Raw genomic sequence first — 15,970 nt, 5'->3', positions numbered from 1 at the left:
GTAGGACGATTTTTCAATGCAAACATTGTAGAAGAGAGTTCAAGAACGCATACAACGCTCAACGTCATGAAGCCGCGTGTAATGTAGCTTCATCGGGAACAAAATACAAAGAGCTCAACCATATTCCAGCGAACACTGATTTATGTTTAAAAAGTACACCTCTGCGAGAGATTTTTAATTCTCCCTTGCTGTCTAGGCCTGCTGCAAGTTCTGTTACTGAGCACAAACTTCAAGATAAAGAGAGGCAAGATCATGATTATGATAATAAGGATAATGATGTTGATCAAAACAGTAGTAAAGGGAAAGTAGAAGAAGAAGAAAATTCATTGCCATTACAGCTTGATGATTTTACTTCATTTCCTAAGCCTACTACACGTTCTGTCGAAGTGCAAACATCTCAAGAAGAGATGCAAGGTAAAGAAGAAGGAAATTTCAACGCTTCATCACTATCGAAACAAGTTATGTTTGTACCTAGAAACGCTACTGCTGAAGCACGTATTACATCAAAACAAGTCCCTGCACATCAACTGTCTGCATATAGACTCAAAGTTCACAACAAGCCTCTGTTACCCTATGTAGATATAAGCTACTGTAAAGACCCCAACGTACTGGTAAAACGTTTACAACTGCTAAGAGCCTATCATGATGCTGGTTACACACAGTACAAAGAAGATATTTTTGAAATAGAGCATGAATTACGTCGTGTTGGTATTATTAAGTAAGCGCTTACCCTCACCTAAGTCATCCATCTGTAGTATATAGTCGATCGAGTAGCTATATTCGTATAGATTATTTCCCAACATTCTCCCTTCCTTAGGGTGTTAACTCCGCCTCTAGTTGTAGAGCCGGTCTCAAGCCCGGATAAAGAGAGGAGAGGCGCCCTAGCCCTTTAGCCCATTAGCCCATTAGCCCTTTAGCCCTTTAGCCCTTTAGCCCTTTAGCCCATTAGCCCTTTAGCCCATTAGCCCTTTAGCCAAGGAATGTGCGGTAATCTAATCTTCTTAGAACAAAGGTATCCCCTGACATGTTCTAAACACATGTTGTATCGAGTACAGTGTTCTATTATAGTCTTGATCACTTATTTAGTGTTCTAAACACTTCAATCAATGTTCCGATCACATGATAAAGTTAACGGCATAGAGTGCGGTGTTCGATTCTAGTCTTGTTATGTTTCTTTAGTGATTTTCAAGTCTAAACATGCATAATGACGTCATCACTGCAGCACATGCTTACTCTAGCTATCCCGATGCAGGTTTAAACTTGTTCGATAGAGCTATACCTTGACATAAGAGGAGGCCTTAACAGCTTATGTATAGCCGCTATTGTTTAAAGATAGCTGCTGTGAAGAAAAAGCACGTCGAATTTTTCAAATTACCTGCCACCACATTTCAAAGGTATGAGGTTTAGTGCTGTAAAGATACCTGCACGATGCAAAGCTAACTTTCTTCATCAGAGCAGCCACCATCTTGTGTGAGCACCTCTAGGCCGTATCATAAGCAGCTGTGTATAGTCACCGTCTTGTCGCTGCTACCTCCCGCAAGCACCCCTAGGGCGTCTCATAAGAGCAGCAGCCATCTTGTGCAAGCGCTCTTAAGCTGTCTCATAAGAAGCTATGTATAGTCACCATCTTGTAGAAATAGATAGCTGCCAATGCCAAAGGGCCTAAGTAAGGATCAAACCGTCGATCTCATCATTAGACTATGTTTTTTCATGTTCCTGATACTGCAAACCTAGGTATCAGGTAGAAAAATTTTATCCGTTTTCGAGATATTTAACATTTTGCATTTAAGCCCCAAATTTAATGAATCGAACCTGCACGGCACGTTATACTCTCTACCATAGCTAGACCTGATCATGTTACGAAGACTTACTTCAATACAAGCTAAAACAGAGTGAATGCCAAAGGGCCTAAGTAGGAACCGAACCGTTGATCTCATCATTAGACTATGTTTTACTTGATCCTCGTACTGCGAACCGAGGTATTGGGCAGAAAATTTTTTGTCCGTTTTGCTCTACGATGCACTGCTTTCGAGATATTTAACATTTTGCATTTAAGCCCTAAATTTAATGAATCGAACTAGCACGACACGTTAGTCTCTAAGCTAAGAGCAGCAGCCATCTTGCGCAAGCACCCATAAGGCGTCTCATAAGGAGACGTGTATAGCCGCCATCTTGTGTCCGCCATCTTGCGCAAGTATCCTTAGGGCGTCTCTAGCCATCTTGTGCAAGGACCCTTAAGCCGCCTCATAAGAGCAACCGCCATCTTGCCCAAGCATCACTAGGGCGTCTCATAAGGAGCCTTGTATAACCACCATCTTGCGCAAGCATCCCAAGGGCGTCTCATAAGAACCTGTGTATAGCAGCCATCTTGCGTAAGCACCCTTAAGGAGTCATGTATAGCCGCCATCTTATGCAATTAGCGTTGAGAGAGGACTGCTGTAGAATTTTTCTTTTTAAATTATCCACCACCACATTTCAAGGGTATCTAGCTAAAGATAGCAGCACTGCGTATGACAGGTGACGAATTTACATCTACTGCGATAAAGAGGGCAGCACGGTGCTCAAAGATGGCGGATGATAGCTGTCAAAAAAGCACGTAGCTATGGTTACCAAACAAGAGCATGTGGAATTTGCCGCCACCACATTTCAAACTAAAGAGGGCAGCACTATGCTCTGTTGATTAAAGATGGCGGATGGTAGCTGACAAAAAAGCACGTGAGTTTGTTTCCAAACAAGAGCACGTGGAATTTTTCAATTTGCCGCCACCACATTTCAAAGGTATCTAGCTAAAGATGGCAGCACGGTGCTCTCTTGATTAAAGATGGTAGATGATACCTAACAGAACTTTTCAAATTGCCCGCTACTACATGCTTAAGGTAGTAGCCATAAAGAGGGCAGCACGGTGTTCTGTAGATTAAAGATGGCGGGTGATAGGTGATGAAATTGCCCGCATGATAGCAGCACGGTGCTCTGTTGATTAAAGATGGCGGATGACAGCTGTCAAAAAAGCACATGGCTTTGTTTCCAAACAAGAGCACGTGGAATTTGCCGCCACCACATTTCAACTAAAGATGGCAGCACGGTGCTCTCTTGATTAAAGATGGTGGATGATAGCTAACAGAACTTTTCAAATTGCCCGCTACTACATTCTTAAGGTAGTAGCCATAAAGAGGGCAGCACGGTGTTCTGTAGATTAAAGATGGCGGGTGATAGGTGATGAAATTGCCCGCATGATAGCAGCACGGTGCTCTGTTGATTAAAGATGGCGGATGACAGCTGTCAAAATGCACATGGCTTTGTTTCCAAACAAGAGCACGTGAAATTTACCGCCACCACGTTTCAAACTAAAGAGGGCAGCACTGTGCTCTATAGATTAAAGATGGCAGATGACAGCTGTCAAAAAAGCACGTGAGTTTGTTTTCAAACAAGAGCACGTGGAATTTTTCAATTTGCTGCCACCACATAGAGGGCAGCACTGTTCTCTCTGGATTAAAGATGGCCGGTTGTCGAAAAGCATTTTTCAAATTATCCGCCACCACATTTCAAAGGTAAGTAGCTAAAGAGGGCAGCACTGTGCTCTATAGATTAAAGATAGTGGATGACAGCTATCAAAAAAGCACGTGGCTGTCAAAAAGCACGTGGATTTGTTTATCTCGAGCTAGTGAGGTTAAGTTGGTAGCACTAAGGTTTAGGCCCGTCAGAATGGCAGCACTGCCGATGACAGGTGACGCAAGAGGGCAGCACAGTGCTCTGTGGTTTAAAGATGGCGGATGACAGCTGTCAAAAAAGCACGTGGCTTTGTTTACCTCATGCTAGTTAGGTTAAGTTGGTACCACTAAGGTTTAGGCCCGTCGAGATGGCAGTACTGACGTTAGCGATGCGTTGTTGTCGATGACAGCTGTCAAAAAGCACGTGGCTTTGTTTACAAATCTGTCAAAAAGCACGTGGCTGTCAAAAAGCACGTGGCTTTGTTTACCTCATGCTAGTGAGGTTAAGTTGGCACTGCTGAGGTTTAGGTCCGTCAAGATGGCAGTACTGAGGTTAGCGATGCGTTGTTGTCTGTCAAAAAGCACGTGGCTGTCAAAAAACTCGTGGGTTTGTTTACCTCTCGCTAGTTAGGTTAAGTTGGCACTAGTGAGGTTTAGGCCCGTCAAGATGGCAGCAGTGAGGTTAGCGATGCGTTGTTGTCGATGACAGCTGTCAAAAAGCACGTGGCTTTGTTTACAAATTCAAATCTCCCGCCAAAATTCAAATTTCCCGCCAAAATTCAAATTTCCCTCGGGTGGCGGCGGCGGCGGCGGCGGAGGAGGTGGAGGTGGCCTCTGGGAGCCTGAGGTGGAGGTGGCCGCAGAACCATCCAATTATACTACTACTGTATCCTCCTCTTTAATTTAGCGGCAAGAAATTGTCTCGACTGGTTCAAAATACAGTACAGTACATGTTTAGACTGTCCTGTTCACATCTCGTGTGTAACATTGAGAGAAGTGCACTTTACAGAACAGAATGGCCAAATAGTTATGATCAATGGATCAATGGGATGGGTTTAAAGCAATTGCTGAGGAGTGTTAAAACAGCTTTGTACCTTTACAGGTGGTAAGAAATAGGAAGGACCCATTATATTATAACAGGGAAGTAAAGAACTTAAGAAGGAGGTGCAGATTAGAAACAAATAGAGTTAGACATGGTTGCCAGACTAAGGAGAGATTGAAGCGGCTCACTAGGAAATTGAATTTAGCATAAAAGTCAGGTAAGCACAACACGACGGCAAACATAATTCGCAGCGAACAGTGAAAAGGTATGTATAGGTACCTTAAGGCAAAAACACGTTCCAGGGGCCATTCATGAACAAGGAGAGTGAATATGCGAGGACTTACACAAGGCAGGAGTATTCAGTCGGTAATATGTAAATGAATTTGGATATAAAGATAACGTCCAGTTAGAGGAGGCGACTAATACTGGCGAAAGACAGAAATTTACCTGTGATGATAAAGGTATACAAAAGTTGAAAGCTAGAAAGGCAGCTGGGATTGATAAGATTTCTGAGAAAACGTATATTGAAGGCTATGGGTAGCGATATAGTGCCATATCTGAAGTACTTATTTCATTACTGTTTGCATGAAGGAAATGGAGAGTTGCCCCAATGTACCAGGGAAAGGGTCACAAGCATAAAGCGGATACTGATATCTGCAGCTTTTGGACAGGTATGCTTTCTGATTCTTTCTGTTTAGCAAATTAATAACTGTTTGGACAGAAGGTAGTTCTGATTTAAGAAAGTTTATTCCAGTGAAGCTCAATTTATAGGATTCCGCGGTGCCTTGGGGTATGCCTGAGACTTGTTCTCATACAAAACTGTAGCTTCGGTGACATGAAACCTAAACGGATATCAATCCTAAAAATGAAAACATACACACAAATGAATCCATCGCATCAATACGATCTCGTTAAAAGGAAACAATATATAGCAGATATGGTTTTTGACAGGGTAGACCATGAGAGATTTCTGACGAAAGTGAGTGCAATTGGAGTAGACAGAAGAGTGCTTGAATGGGTGACTACATTTCTAGAAAATAGACTCAGATAATTAGAGTAGGTGAAGTGTTATCTAATACTGTAATGATTGGGGGTGGGGGATCTGTAGGGCACTTTGTGTTCTCTTATAGATGTAAACTAGCTGTTATTCGCTGACGTAGATTTCGTAATTCGTTAAAAGTAATCCTTGTTCTGTACTGTACAAAGTATAAGTATTCACCGAAAACTGAGTTTCATTTATCCGAGAAACCACGTTTGTGACGTACAATCTTCTCTCAAGTCGAAAACAAATACAAAAATACATAACGGATTCCAAATACCAACTTTCACGTCTGTAACATCTTAGAATTATCCTCTAAAATTAATTCAACTAATTTTTCAATTATTTCATCCCCTTAAATGGATTTTCCGAAAACAAAAGAATACGTGTTCCTTTATTTTTAAAGGAGATTCCAAATACCAATTTTTAGGCCAATGAGATCCTAATGAAAATAATTCAACCCTCTTTTCAGTCCTTTATACCCCCTTAAGTGATTTTTCCGAAAACAAAATATACCATTACATGTTTCTTTACATTTAAAAGAGGTTCAAAATGCTAATTTTTACGTGTGTAACGTCTTTAGTTTTTGAGATATCACTATCTCAATAAAAAATATTGAACCCCCTTTCAGTCCTTTATACCTCCCCCTTTGTACCTTTTTTCTAAAAATAATACGTTTCTTTGTTTTTTAAAATGCCAATTTTCACTTCTTTAACATATTACATTTCTGATATATACTATAGATATAGTCACTTTGTCACTCCTGTTCAATACCCATAGAATGGATTTTCCAAAAAAATCCTTTCATTTTAAAAGTAGATTCCAAATACCAATTTTCACGTTTACGTTTATGGGATATAGATATAGGCCTACTCATTTAAACAATTCATTCCCATTTTCACCCTCTTAGCCAAGGAATATCCAGAAATTCTCCCTTAGTGAACACCTACACTCTAATATAAATGTATCCCCAAAATGTCCGGTAGTTTTGGCTCGGCGATGCTGGACATGTGATATGAGTGAAGACCTGGAATCACATGAGATATTCGTTGGGGTACTCATAAAGCAAGGTTACAGACGTTATATGTCCGACTCGTTGGCTGAATGGTCAGCGTATTGGCCTTCGATTCAGAGGGTCCCGGGTTCGATTCCCGGCCGGGTCGGGGATTTTAACCTTAATTGGTTAATTCCAACGGCACGGGGGCTGGATGTATGTGTTGTCTTCATCATCATTTCATCCTCATCACGACGCGCAGGTCGCCTACGGGTGTCAAATAGAAAGACCTGCACCTGGCGAGCCGAACCCGTCCTGAAATATCCCGGCACTAAAAAAGCCATACGACATTTCACAGACGTTATGAGAATGTTTCGGAGAGGGCATACATGTCTCTGGTAAGAGTATGGTTCCAGTGTATGGGACCCTCATCAGAATTACTTGGTTCAAGAACTGGAAAAATATCCGAAGAAAAGGAGTTCGATTTGTTCTTGGTGATTTCCGACAAAAATGTTGCCATGATTTGGATTGGGAACAGTTGTGAGAAAGGAGACGAGCTGCTCGACTAAACTCTACCGTATGTTCCGAGCTGTCCTTGGAGGGATGGCATGGAATGTCGTTAGTAGACGAAAACGCTTGAGTGAAGCTTTTAAAGTAGGAAAGATCAGAATATGAACATAAAGTCGGAATTCAAGGGGACAAATTTGGTCCAAAATCCATTTATGGAATGAGGAGCAAGTTTAAGAAAAGGCTAGGAATATGCTGAGAGCCAGATGGCAGAGGAAGCGGCATCTACTGGGCGATACTGATACGCAATGCCAGTGATAAGCGGAATGAAACTAAATTACATTTTGCACCATAAAACACTTGACATCAAGTTATATTAGTGTTAAGTGAGAGTGTGTTGACCACAGTAGAGTTCACGGCGTAAGTCCTCCGAAAGACGTTAAAGAACAAGTGAGTGAGAGCCAGCGGTCGACCATGTGTAGACTAGTGATGGGGCATTCGATTCATTTTACTGAATCGATTCATTTGATTCCGTTCACGTTACTGAATCGATACAGTGATCCGATTCACGGCACATTAGAGTCACCGCTCCTACTGCATCTGTGTAGTATGTGCTGGTAATACAGCAGCAACAGCATTCATTGTTCGCTGCTGCCATCTGGTCTTCATACTATGAACTTTCTTAGCCACTCTAATACATTGAAGGTTTTCGGCGACGCAGGATGGGAAAGGTCCTGGATTAGGAAGGTAGCAGCCATGGCCTTAATTAAGGTACAGTACCCAGGATTTCCTGCTGTAAAAATGGGGAAACTACGGAAAACCATCTTAACGGCTGCCGACGGTGGGATTCGAACCCACTATCCCCCGAATGCAAGCGCATAGCTACGCGATACTAACCCACTATCCCCCGAATGCAAGCACATAGCTACGCGATACTAACCGCACGTCCAACTCGCTAAGTCACTTTTGAAAATACGTACTGTATTTTTCTATCAGCAGAGGATTTTTTAAAATCGTCATATTTTGTATAGGCTACCCGAGATGTACAGTAGCCCGCTGGTTTTCTGATTCAACATACTGTTGGTTAAGTTATTCCGTCAGTCGGCACTTACTGTCCACGTATGATTGAAGTCTTGTGCAACGATGTGACGTACGAACTGAGACAATACTGAGCCGTTCTTCCCAATATAAAACAGGCACTTTTGAGTGGTTCAAGAGCATGACTCATAGTCATAGGGAAGGCTAGAGTCGAGTTTAATTAATTGTCAAATGTCAACTAAGTTATAATACTAAGATTCATTAAACTAATAAATAGTATAACCTAATAGCCTACCTACTTACCAGCTACTTTAGAATTATGTTTTGACTACCTTTTTAACAGTGAAAATAAATCCATGTATTATTTAAACCTCCCTGTAAGAAGAGGACAGTGAATGCAGTGGGTATTATTTTCAAATGAGCTGAGCTCGGGAGTCCATTTAGCGTACGATTCTTTCAGTGTACCGTGACTTTGATGTATTGCTTCAGAGGAAGCCCGGCTCTCCGCCAGTGTCCAGTCTGCCGATAAGGAGCCGTGTGTATCTTGTGTCTCACTGAGCCGTGCTTGTTCACGATTCTTTCGGTGTGCTATGGCTCAATGTATGTCTCGCTGCAGTGAGCCGATAAGGAGCCGTGTGTATCTTGTGTCTCACTGAGCCGTGCTTGTTCACGATTCTTTCGGTGTGCTATGGCTCAATGTATGTCTCGCTGCAGTGAGCCGATAAGGAGCCGTGTGTATCTTGTGTCTCACTGAGCCGTGCTTGTTCACGATTCTTTCGATGTGCCATGATTCACTGCCTCGCTGCAGCGGAAGCTCGGCTCTCCGCGTGTCCAGTGTGCCGATAAGGAGCCGTGTGTGTCTTGTGTCTCACTGAGTCGCGCTCGTTCACGATTCTTTCGGTGTGCCATGGCTCACTGTATATCTCGCTGCAGCGGAAGCTCGGCTCTCCGCCACCGGCCAGTGTCCAGTGAGCCGATAAGGAGCCGTGTGTATCTTGTGTCTCACTGAGCCGTGCTTGTTCACGATTCTTTCGATGTGCCATGATTCACTGCCTCGCTGCAGCGGAAGCTCGGCTCTCCGCCACCGGCCAGTGTCCAGTGTGCCGATAAGGAGCCGTGTGTGTCTTGTGTCTCACTGAGTCGCGCTCGTTCACGATTCTTTCGATGTGCCATGATTCACTGCCTCGCTGCAGCGGAAGCTCGGCTCTCCGTGTGTCCAGTGAGCCGATAAGGAGCCGCGTGTATCTTGTGTCTCACTGAGTCGCGCTCGTTCACGATTCTTTCGGTGTGCCATGGCTCACTGTATATCTCGCTACAGCGGAAGCTCGGCTCTCCGTGTGTCCAGTGTGCCGATAAGGAGCCGTGTGTGTCTTGTGTCTCACTGAGTCGCGCTCGTTCACGATTCTTTCGATGTGCCATGATTCACTGCCTCGCTGCAGCGGAAGCTCGGCTCTCCGTGTGTCCAGTGAGCCGATAAGGAGCCGTGTGTGTCTTGTGTCTCACTGAGTCGCGCTCGTTCACGATTCTTTCGGTGTGCCATGGCTCACTGTATATCTCGCTACAGCGGAAGCTCGGCTCTCCGCGTGTCCAGTGAGCCGATAAGGAGCCGCGTGCATCTTGTGTCTCACTGAGCCGCGCTCGTTCGCGATTCTTTCGATGTGCCATGATTCACTGTCTCGCTGCAGCGGAAGCTCGGCTCCCTGTCAACGTCCAGTGAGTGCGCCACTCAGCACTGTCCGCTGGGAGTAAGCTGAATCGTGTGCTGTGAGCTCGCCGTTCCTGTGAATCGATTCACTCGGACACTTGAATGAATCGATACACTGCTTCGAATCATGCATTCAGTAGCCAACACTAGTGTAGACGTGATGAGTCAACAGCTGCGGCCCGCTACAAGTCCTCCCAGAGGAATGCTACATTTTCTTTGCCATTCTGCATGAAATTTCATCAAGTAAGCGAAATTCACTTACAAGTCAACACATAATTTGATAGAAAACCTAGTTAAGAAAAGACAACGATAAAAAGTACTTTTTCGAAATAAGTGAAAATATAATTGGGGGGGGGGGGGAAGGAAAACAAGCAAGATTCATCTGATGTGGTCCTCTCGGTTATACTCGTTAGGTGAGCGGCGGAGTTCTTGTAACTAGCGGTGCATCATCAGCAACGTGATGCTTATTCGTTTGCCGCCCGGTTAGGGGCTCAAAGCTGTGAGCTTGCATTTAGGAAACAGTGGGTTCGAATCCCACCGTCGACAGCTCCGAAGACACAGCATTCCCGGGGGCGTTTTCCAACAGGATAATGCACGCCCCCAAGCCGCTGTTGTAATCCAACGTGGTCTACAGAGTGTCGATATGTTACCCCGATCTGTCCCCAATCGAGCACGTATGGGACATCATTGGACGACAACTCCAGCGTCATCCACAACCGGCATTAACCGACCAAGTGCAACAGACATCCCACAAGCTGCATTCAACAGTCAGGCGATCACGCCGGCTATTAATGGACCAGCAAGGCACATTTGCGATGGCTTTTCTCGCGTGGATTTTAACCTGTAGTCAATTAAATATATTGCGAACAGTATTTCACGGTTCCAAACAATATGAAGTTACAGCTGTTCTTTAAATATCTCCTCACAATTTCATTCTCTCCCAGCCAGGGCAGCCTCCAGCTATTGGGAAAGTAGAAGAAAATCTACATACACCTTCATTATAGACTGTTAAACCTTTCAACGCTCAGTCTGCGATACTCTGTGAATTAACTATACTCCTCCACACTCTTTTGTAACCAGTCTTGCTTAGTTCTATATCTGTTATCATTTAATCAGTCTAACAATCGTCGTCTTGCTCTCCGTCTACTTCTCCACAACCATGTTCAATGCTCTCCTAGGAAACCTATCCTCCTCCATTCGCCTCACATTATCCCAACGAAACCAGTTTATGCGAACAGTTTCATCAACTAACTTATCCTTTATCTCCTCAATCCGAGTAACTTCTTGCCATTGTCCCCACCTCTTTGTATCTCCCTTCTTTCACGTCTGTTACTTCTAACTTTCGGTCCCGTAAAGCAAAGTTCGTCTGAAAACGGACCGATGTAAAGATAGTTTCGTCTGGGAGCTGACTTCCTTCTTACAGAATACTGTTGATCGCAACTGCGAGTTCACTGCGTTAACACCTTACTATATTACCATCCTGGAAGAATACACATCCTAAATACTTGAAATAATCTACCTGTTCCAGCTTTGTATTCCCAAACTGGCATTCAATTCTCGGATATCTTACCTACTGACATAAATTTAGTCTTAGAAAGGCTAACTTTCGTATCGTAGTCACTGCACCTATTTTCAAGTTCCACGATATTAGACTGCAGGCTTTTGGGGCAATCTGCCATTAAGACCAAGTCGTCAGCATAGGCCAAACTGCTCCCTCCCTTTCAGTAGATGATCCATGTAAACTGCGAGCGACGAAGGTGAAAGATGACAGCGTACCTTGAACCGAGAACTAATTCTTACTGCAGCCCAATTGTCAACATAAATACCTTTTGATTGATTTTAGTAATCTACTCTTAATCCCATAGTCCCCCTGTACCGCTAACATTTTCCTCGGCAAGCAATTTGAATTACCTGGCGCATACTGAAAATCTGTAGTCTGAAACAACACTGGTATTAATTCAACTTACTCAGCCGTTGATCGTAGCCGCCTTTCTGGAATTCCACTGAACACCTTGCGTGGTATAGTGATCAGTTAAGTACCTCCTCTTCCCTTCCTTGTGTATTGGTGCCTTAGTCCAATCAGAAGCCATTTCCTCTCTTTGTTTTTATATTTCACCATATCAGGTATAATTTATTGAAATAAATAACACCATTATTCAGATTTGTAAGGCAGATAACAGGTCCGTGGTGTAGAGGTAGCGAGTCTGCCTCTTAAGCGGAGGCCTCGGTTCGATTCCCAGCGATTTCAGGGACTTTCATTAGGATATGAGGGCTGGTTCGAGGTCCACTCAGACTACGTGATTGCAGTCGAGGAGCTTTGTGACGATGAGATAGCGGCGCCGGTCTAGAAAGCCAAGAATAAGGGCCGAGAGGATTCGTCGTGCTGACCACACGACACCTCGTAACCTGCAGGCCTTCGGGCTGAGCAGCGGTCGCTTGGTAGGCCTTGGTCCTTCGGGGCTGTTGCGCCTTGGGATTTGGTTGGATATAACGCAGTATTGAGGTAAATAATAATAAAAGTGTCCAGTTATTCAGTAGCAGTGAGCGATCCGCTACTGGGCAAACAGCCGTAACCGACCGATCTTGGCCATTCTTAACGTAATTCTCGTCAGTTTCACAAGTCGCAACTCGATTACGTCCCTCTGACGAGAATGTTGTCCTCTAAGGCCTTTGAAAGTAGCTGCAGTCTTGTGCTGTTTACAAAGTTCACTGTTTTATTTCGAAGGCACTTTCTGCTTACCTTCCAGGATTGGGTTTTTCCTCGGACTCAGCGAGGGAGAGGGAGACTTTGGGTCGGGGATACAACTTGGGAGAAGGACCACTACCTCGCCCAGGCGGCCTCATACGCTATGCTGAACAGGGGCCTTGCGGGGGATGGGAAGATTGGTAGAGATAGGCGACGAAGAGGGAAGGAAGAGGCCGTGGCCTTAAGTTAGGTACCACCCCGGCATTTGCCTGGAGGAGAAGTGGGAAACCACGGAAAACCACTTCGAGGATGGCTGAGGTGAGAATCGAACCCCCCTCTACTCAGTTGACCTCCCGAGGCTGAGTGGACCCCGTTCCAGCCCTGGAACCAATTTTCAAATTTTGTGGCAGAGGCGGGAATCGAACCCGGACCTCCGGGGGTGGCAGCTGATCACGCTAACCACTACACCACAGAGGCGAACTCGAAGGCAGTTTACGCTCTTTAAAGCCTGCAGCGTGCCTCAAGCGCCAGCTCCACAATTCATAACAACATTATTGATTTCCCCTCGTCACAAGGTAGGCTACTGTACGCCTCCTTTTCCCGGAACAGGAAGGAGAGCTGAAGGTTATCACGGTCCACAGTAAACTTTCTATCACGTCTTACGTAGCTACACTGAGGATGCGTGAAACCTCATGCTAACAGTTTCTAGCAATAATAATAATAATAATAATAATAATAATAATAATAATAATAATAATAATAATAATAATAATAATAATAATAATAATAATAATAATAATAATAATAATAATGGCTTGAGCAGGTCTCCGTGCCACCCTGTCCTGTGCTAAACTTCTCATTTCTACGTACCTCTTACATCCTACGTCTACGTTAATCTGTTTGATGCAAAAGACCTTGGCGCTGAGCAGTGGTCTCTTGGTAGGTCATGGTTGTTGCGCCGTGGATAGAATTATAAGAGATGTGGATTATTACTGATGTTAAAGTGACAGAAGAAAGCAGAGAATTTGAGAAAAGCCGTCTTGGCTTCATTTTGGTAAGTGCAAGTGATGTGAGTGACAAGGTGAGCCACACTAAGGATTATTATTATTATTATTATTATTATTATTATTATTATTATTATTATTATTATTATTATTATTATTATTATTATTATTATTATTATTATTATTATTGGAAAAATGCCTCCGTAGCGTAACGGTTAGTGTTATTAGCTGCCGTCCTCGGGGGCCCGGGTTCGATTCCCGGTACTGCCAGAAATTTAAGAATGGCAGGAGGGCTGGTATGTGGTTGAAATGGTACATGCAGCTCACCTCCAATGGGGGTGTGCCTGAAAAGAGCTGCGCCACCTCGGGATGAGGACACGAGTTTACTTTACTTATTGGAAAAATGACATTGTGCTATTTAGATAGGCTACAGATGAATTAAGAGTTGAAAGCTCATAGTATACCAGATGAATTTAGGAAATTAAAAAAAAACATCCAGGAGATTTGTCTGAGGAGAAATCCTTCAGAAAATATTTAATGTAAACCAGAACTTTGCTCGCCTTACGACTGGTCAGCGGCAGGAAGTGGGAGAGTTGTCTGCTAGATCCGTGGCGGCCATAGAGTGCACCTGCCTGTCGTAAGAGGGACCAGCAGCTCCGAACTTGGGATCGTGGGTCCCCGAGCTGAGTCCTACCTTTCCTTTTGCCGATACCTTCATTCTTCCCAGTGTGGGACCTGTCCCATTTTCCTTTATGATTGGTATTAATAGAGGATGTTGTATTTCCTCTTAAAACAATAATCACCACCACCTGCGGATATCTGAAAAACTTTCGGATATACTTCAATTGTTTACACGATCTTGTTATGGAGTCCGTGCGAATAGCGTAATTAGTTTTCTAGTCACCATAAAAGTACCGTAACAAATATAAGTAGTAAGAGCACATTGACATCTAGAATGTACACTTTGATTTCTCAGTCCTTTGAACTGGTTAAGATTTCCTGATCCAAAAAATGTATAACATGTATGTTTTGGCTCTTTAAATATGGCGGCAATGTCAGCTAATCTAATATCTGACAAACCATACACGCTAGAGAAATCAAGTTACAAAAAAGACCGGCAAAAAATCATTTTCCGCAAAAAGTCTAACTAGGACGACCAAACTACTTTCTCTCGTTCGTGTTTATTGTGTTGACAGCTTGTCTCATAGCAATTACAGGTCAAATTGTGTCGGGAATGTGAATGGCACTTGATGAAGCAACTGGTTTATCACTGTAAATATGTTGTCGGTGCCTGGACACGGAACTGTGTGGGCGTGCAGCTCAATACTGCTGTGCATCGCACAAGGCATGTACTCACCTACTGGGCGACCCATTCCGGCTCCTTGATCTGCTCAATGTTGGCTGTTTTTAAAGACACACACTTACTGGTTAGCCGGAGACACACTTAGTGCGATGTGCCCTAGGATAATGTGCGCCTCGTGACGTGATGACCTGGCCAGACTACCCGATAGATCTCCCCTCTCCCCCTCTAGTTGCTATGGTAACCTAACTATGGCCGCCTGCTAGTGTGCGCTCTGCCCTAGGCACGCACTGGAACGCTTGATACATGAGCTGGAAGGACGCGTCAAGTGCAAGGAACGTTGTGCACTAATTCATCATTTAAATTCTGAGGTACAGTTTCTACCATTATAATTGGCCATGCCTTGCTCAAATTTCTTTCGACAGAAGCATAATGCATTGACTAATAAAATTTGGCGATTTTGACGAGTTGTGTGTTAGTGAAGTGAGAGTAGGTGAGCGCTTTGAAGTCGAGCTAGCGAGAAAACGCCTTCACACCATTCTTTAGGGTTTATCCCACATTCGTCTGCACCAGGTGGACAGTCCCGGCACTAGCGCCATCACTTTACTACTAGGTGAGTTGGCCCTGCCTTTAGGGGCGTGCAGCTGTGTGTTCGCGTCCGGAAATAGTGGGTTCGAGCCCCACTGTCGGCAGCTCTGAAGATGGTTTTCTGTGGTTTCCCATTTTCACACCAGGCTGTAACTTAATTAAGGTCACGGCCGATTCCTTCCGACTAGTGGGCCTTTCCTCTCCCATCGTCGCCATAAGACTTATCTGTGTCTGTGCAACGTAAAACAAGTTGTGATACAATTCACATACTGAAGCAGGTAAGTACCTTATAGACATGAAGTTTAATTTTAAATGTGGTTCGATGGGATGTGAAGTCAGTACCCACTATATTACTATAACTACGAATACAATCTTAATTAAACGGCAGACTCATGGAAGTGCATTAGAATAAAGCCAGAAGACAAAATGAGTGAAATCAATGAATTTTCATGCAAAAAGGGTAATGACCTGCCACATTTACTAAAAATGAACAAGGAAACAAGAAAAACCGAATAAAATACAGACAGAGATGAAAACAGTAGTGTGGTATTGAGAAAGAGAAGCCATGCCATCGTTTTA

The 15,970-nt window shown here is 43.8% G+C and overlaps 1 protein-coding gene across 2 annotated transcripts in view; it reads right to left on the bottom strand.

The window, feature by feature from the left end:
- The window catches only part of Schip1 (Schwannomin interacting protein 1), a 468,359-nt gene extending 453,380 nt beyond the window's left edge, over positions 1-14,979 (bottom strand). For both annotated transcript variants that reach the window (XM_067151046.2, XM_067151048.2), the window contains exon 1: positions 14,861-14,979. The gene's annotated coding sequence lies outside the window, so the exon portion shown is untranslated. The remainder of the gene's footprint in view (positions 1-14,860) is intronic.
- Positions 14,980-15,970: the final 991 nt, after the last annotated feature.

The sequence above is a fragment of the Anabrus simplex genome, chromosome 7 (assembly GCF_040414725.1).
Source record: "Anabrus simplex isolate iqAnaSimp1 chromosome 7, ASM4041472v1, whole genome shotgun sequence".
In the NCBI taxonomy this organism is placed as follows: domain Eukaryota; kingdom Metazoa; phylum Arthropoda; class Insecta; order Orthoptera; family Tettigoniidae; genus Anabrus; species Anabrus simplex.
The sequence above is the reverse complement of the archived record's forward strand: the minus strand, read 5'-3'. Positions and strand labels throughout refer to the sequence as shown.